Source organism: Symphalangus syndactylus, chromosome 17 (assembly GCF_028878055.3).
Source record: "Symphalangus syndactylus isolate Jambi chromosome 17, NHGRI_mSymSyn1-v2.1_pri, whole genome shotgun sequence".
NCBI classification, from domain to species: Eukaryota; Metazoa; Chordata; class Mammalia; order Primates; family Hylobatidae; genus Symphalangus; species Symphalangus syndactylus.
This window is the reverse complement of record NC_072439.2, coordinates 84,339,453-84,344,976: the sequence shown is the minus strand read 5'-3', so window position 1 is coordinate 84,344,976 and position 5,524 is coordinate 84,339,453.

The window sequence follows — 5,524 nt, the reverse complement described above, 5'->3', positions numbered from 1 at the left end:
TTGGAATAGGTGTGGTGTGGTGCTGAAAAAAATGTATATTCTGTTGATTTGGAGTGGAGAGTTCTGTAGATGTCTATTAGGTCCACTTTATGTAGAGCTGAGTTCAATTCCTGGATATCCTTGTTAACTTTCTGTCTCGTTGATCTGTCTAATGCTGACAGTGGGGTGTTAAAATCTCCCATTATTATTGTGTGGGAGTTTAAGTCCCTTTGTAGGTCACTGAGGACTTGCTTTATGAATCTGGGTGCTCCTGTGTTGGGTGCATATATATTTAGGATAGTTAGCTCTTCTTGTTGAATTGATCCCTTTACCATTATGTAATGGCCTTCTTTGTCTCTTTTGATCTTTGTTGGTTTAAAGTCTATTTTATCAGAGACTAGGATTGCAACCCCTGCCTTTTTTTGTTTTCCAGTTGCTTGATAGATCTTCTTCCATCCCTTTATTTTGAGTCTATGTGTGTCTCTGCACGTGAGATGGGTTTCCTGAATACAGCAGACTGATGAGTCCTGACTCCTTATCCAGTTTGCCAGTCTGTGTCTTTTGATTGGAGCATTTAGCCCATTTACATTTAACGTGAATATTGTTATGTGTGAATCTGATCCTGTCATTATGATGTTAGTTGGTTATTTTGCTCGTTAGTTGCTATAGTTTCTTCCTAGCCTCGATGGTCTTTACAATTTGGCATGTTTTTGCAGGGGCTGGTACCGCTTGTTCCTTTCCATGTTTAGTGCTTCCTTCAGGAGCTCTTTTAGGGCAGGCCTGGTGGTGACAAAATCACTCAGCGTTTGCTTGTCTGTAAAGTATTTTATTTCTCCTTCACTTATGAAGCTTAGTTTGGCGGGATAGAAAATTCTGGGTTGAAAATTCTTTTCTTTAAGAATGTTGAATATCGGCCCCCACTCTCTTCTGGCTTGTAGAGTTTCTGCCGAGAGATCGGCTGTTAGTCTGATGGGCTTCCCTTTGTGGGTAACCCGACCTTTCTCTCTGGCTGCCCTTAACATTTTTTCCTTCATTTCCACTTTGGTGAATCTGACAATTATGTGTCTTGGAGTTGCCCTTCTCGAGGAGTATCTTTGTGGCGTTCTCTGTATTTCCTGAATCTGAATGCTGGCCTGCCTTGCTAGATTGGGGAAGTTCTCCTGGATAATATCTTGCAGAGTGTTTTCCAACTTGGTTCCATTCTCCCCATCATTTTCAGGTACACCAATCAGACGTAGGTTTGGTCTTTTCACATAGTCCCAAATTTCTTGGAGGCTTTGTTCATTTCTTTTTATTCTTTTTTCTCTAAACTTCCCTTCTCTCTTCATTTCATTCATTTCATCTTCTATCAGCAATACCCTTTCTTCCAGTTGATCGCATCTGCTACTGAGGCTTCTGCATTCTTCGTGTAGTTCTTGAAACTTGGCTTTCAGCTCCATCATCTCCTTTAAGCCCTTCTCTCCATTGGTTATTCTAGTTATCCATTCTTCTAATTTTTTTTCAAAGTTTTTAACTTCTTTGCTATTGTTTTGAATTTCCTCTCGTAGCTCAGAGTAGTTTGATCGTCTGAAGCCTTCTTCTCTCAACTCATCAAAGTCATCCTCCATCCAGCTTTGTTCTGTTTCTGGTGAGGAACTGCGTTCCTTTGGAGGAGGAGAGGTGCTCTGTTTTTTAGAGTTTCCAGTTTTTTTGGTCTGTTTTTTCCCCATCTTTGTGGTTTTGTCTACTTTTTGTCTTCGATGATGATGATGTACAGATGGGTTTTTGGTGTGGATGTCCTTTCTGTTTGTTAATTTTCCTTCTACCAGACAAGACCCTCAGCTGCAGGTCTGTTGGAGTTTACTAGAGGTCCACTCCAGACCCTGTTTGCCTGGGTGTCAGCACCGGTGGCTGCAGAACAGCGGATTTTTGTGAGACCACAAATTCAGCTGTCTGATAGTTCCTCTGAAAGTTTTGTCTCAGAGCAGTACCCGGTTGAATGAGGTGTCAGACTGTCCCTACTGGGGGGGTGCCTCCCAGTTAGGCTGCTCAGGGGTGAGGGACCCACTTTAGGAGGCAGTCTGTCAGTTCTCAGATCTCCAGCTGCGTGCTGGTAGAACCACTACTCTCTTCAAAGCTGTCAGTCAGACAGGGACGTTTAAGGCTGTGGAGGTTCTCGCTGAGTTTTTGGTTGTCTGTGCCCTGCCCCCAGAGGTGGAGCCTACAGAGGCAGGCAGGCCTCCTTGAGCTGTGGTGGGCTCCACCCAGTTCGAGCTTCCTGGCTGCTTTGTTTACCTAAGCAAGCCTGGGTAATGGCGGGCGCCCCTCCCCCAGCCTCGTTGCCGCCTTGCAGCGTGATCTCAGACTGCTGTGCTAGCAATCAGCAAGACTCTTTGGGCATAGGACCCTCTGAGCCAGGTGCGGGACACAATCTCCCAGTGTGCCGTTTTCCAGGCCCGTTGGAAAAGCGCAGTATTAGGACGGGACTGACCCGATATTCCAGGTGCCGTCTGTTTCCCCTTTCTTTGACTAGGAAAGGGAACTCCCTGACCCCTTGCGCTTCCCGAGTGAGGCAATGCCTCGCCCTGCTTCGGCTCGTGCACAGTGCGCTTCACCGACTGTCCTGAACCCACTGTTAGGCACTCCCTAGTGAGATGAAACCGGTACCTCAAGCAGAAATGCAGAAATCACCTGTCTTCTGTGTCGCTGGGGCTGGGAGCTGGAGACCGGAGCTGTTCCTATTCGGCCATCTTGGCTCCACCCGTAGAACCTAAATTGGTCTCTTTATTATTGTGTAATGTCCTTCCTGGTCTCTTTTTGACTTAGTCTGTGTTTTTTTTTCCTGATATTAGTTACTCCTGCTCGCTTTTGGTTTCCATTTGCATGGAATATTTTTTTGCATTCCCCTGCTTTCAGCCTATGTGTGTCATTACAATTGAGGTGAGTTTCTTGTAGGCAGCATATAGTTGAGTCTTGGTTTTTATAAAGTCCATTTAGACAGTTGATATCTTTTAAATGGGGAATTTAATCAGTCTACGTTCAAGGTTATTATTGATAAGTGAAAACTTACTCCTGTCATTTTATTTATTGTTTTCTGATTGTTTTATATATCCTTTCTTCCTTACTTTCTCTCTTATTGTTTATTTTTGTGGTTGGGTGGTTTTCTGTATCAATAAGACTTGATTCTTTTTTCTTTCTCCTTTGTGTATTAGTTCTGCTGGTGAGTTTTATAGTTTCACATGCTTTCATAATGGTGGTAGTTGTCTTCACTTCCCGATATAAGATTCCCTTGAGCATTTCTTGTAAGGCTGGTCTAGTGGAGATTAATTTCCTGTTTTTGCTTGTCTGTGAAAGATTTTATTTCTCCTTCATTTCTGAAAGGTATATTTGCTGGGTATAGCATTTTGGTTGAGTGTTTGTCTTTCAGTATTTTGAACATATATATCATTCCATTCTCTCCTAGTCTGTAAGGTTTCTGCTAAGAAATTCAATTTTAATGTAATGGGGGTTCCTGTATATATGATTTAATGCTTCTCTTTTGCTGCTTTTAGAATTCTTTCTTCGTCTTTGACTTTTGAAAATTTGACTATAATGTGCCTTGGGGAGGATCTGTGTGGGTTGAATGGATTTGGGATTCTTTGAGCTTCCTGAATCTGAATGTCCATCTCTCTCCCATGACTTGGGAAGTTTTCAGCTACCATTTCATTGCATATGTTTTCTACACCATTTCCATTTTCTTTTCCTTCTAGGATGCCCAAATGTGAATATTTGTTCACTTAACCATGTCCCATAAATCCTGTAGGCTTTCTTCATTCTTCATGCTTTTTCTCTTTGTCTGCCTGTGTTATTTCTAATAACCTGTCTTTACGCTTCAAAAATTCTTTCTTCTGCTTGATCTATTCTTGAAACTGTCAATTGTATTTTTTATTTCATTCACTGAGTTCTTCAGCTATAGATTTTCTGTTTGGTTCTTTTTAATGATATCTATCTTTTTGTTGAATGTATTCCTTCAAATCATGCATGAATTGTTTTCCTGATTTCATTAAATTTTCTATCTGTGTTCTCTCGTATCTCATTGAATTTCCTTAAGATTATTATTTTGAATTCTTTTTGTGGCAGTTTGTATATTTCCTTATGATTAGGGTCTGTTGCCAAAAACTTACATGTTCCTTTGGAAGTGTCATGTTTCCTTGCTTTTTCATGTTAGATATGTCCCTATGATGATTTCTATGCATCTGGTGAAAGAGCTGCTTCTTTCAATATTATGGAGTAGGTTTCATCAGGAAAGACTCATTTATGTAAACGGGTCTTAAAGTGTCACTTCTTTGGGGTGTATTGGCTTTGGTTCTATGTGGATGCAGTAGTATCTTCTCCATGTAATTTCTTTAGCTGTAATTCACACTAGTGATGTTTGTGAGTGTCTCAGTGGCCTAGGCTGAGAGACTTTGTGGCAGAGGTGGTGTGGCTTTGCTAGGGGTGGGCTTGCCAGCCTATTTCTCAGGTCAGGGGTGCCTGTGTTCATATAGTGGGTCAACCAACTTGGGGCTGGGCTTGGAGCTACAGGGAAGTTACTCTGATTGGGAGTGTATGCATGTAGTTATCTGGCTGGCCTGTGGGCATGCCTTCCAGGGATGGCCCACGTGGCTGCTTCTCAGACCTGAGATGTGGGCACCACATTGCGTGGCTGACCTGGGAACCTGCCTGCCGGGAGTAGCCTGCAGAAATGTTTCTCAGGCCCAGGATGTGGATGCACAGTTGCTTGACCAGCCTGGGGGTGTGTCTGCCAGGGGTTGCCCTCAGAGCTGTTTCTCAGGCCCTGATTGCAGGTATAGAGTCATTGGTCATGACAGAGGCTTGTTGGCAGGGGTTGGGGGCCCTGCAGGGTTATTAACCGAGCCCTGGGTATGAATATATAGCTGCTGTGCTGGCCTGGAGAGTGTCAGCTGCTTGGAGGCTTGAGGGCCGTTCCTGCTCAGGAGAAGGTGTACAACAGTTTGGCCAGCTCAAGGGTGGGTTTGCCTTTGGTGGTACTGCCAGACTATTTCTCCAGCAGGAAGTGTGGATGGCAAGGTTTTGTTCCCTGCTGTGCAGGACCGGGCCCAGCTTCTGCACTGCTGGGGTTGTGGTGTTCAGCCCCCAGTTTGGGCTTGGTAGAAAGAAGATGGAGGCCTGATGCTGGAGAGGTGCAGTGGCTACTAGACCCCAGAGCATGGCACACCCCAGAGGTGGTCTCAAAATGGTGCTATGCTGCAGCAGCTTGGCCCACAGGGCCTGGGTGGGAGAGGGATAGTGCACAACCTTGTGCTTCTAATCTGGGGCAATGCAGCTGCAGAAATTCCTAGCAGCTCTACTAGCTGGGTTCAGGGCTTGCGGGGACTGTGGGATTCTCCTACATTAAGGAGGGTAGGCATTTGTGGTGGTGGGGCGGGGGGCAGGTGGGATTCTTCTGCTTACATTTTCTTGTTTGATGAAAGGAAATCTTGACTCCAGGAAAATCTGATCCAGGCAGGGGAGATGGCGCTGCAGAGGCCAAGTACCTTCATGCTGCACTCTGGCTTCCAATCAC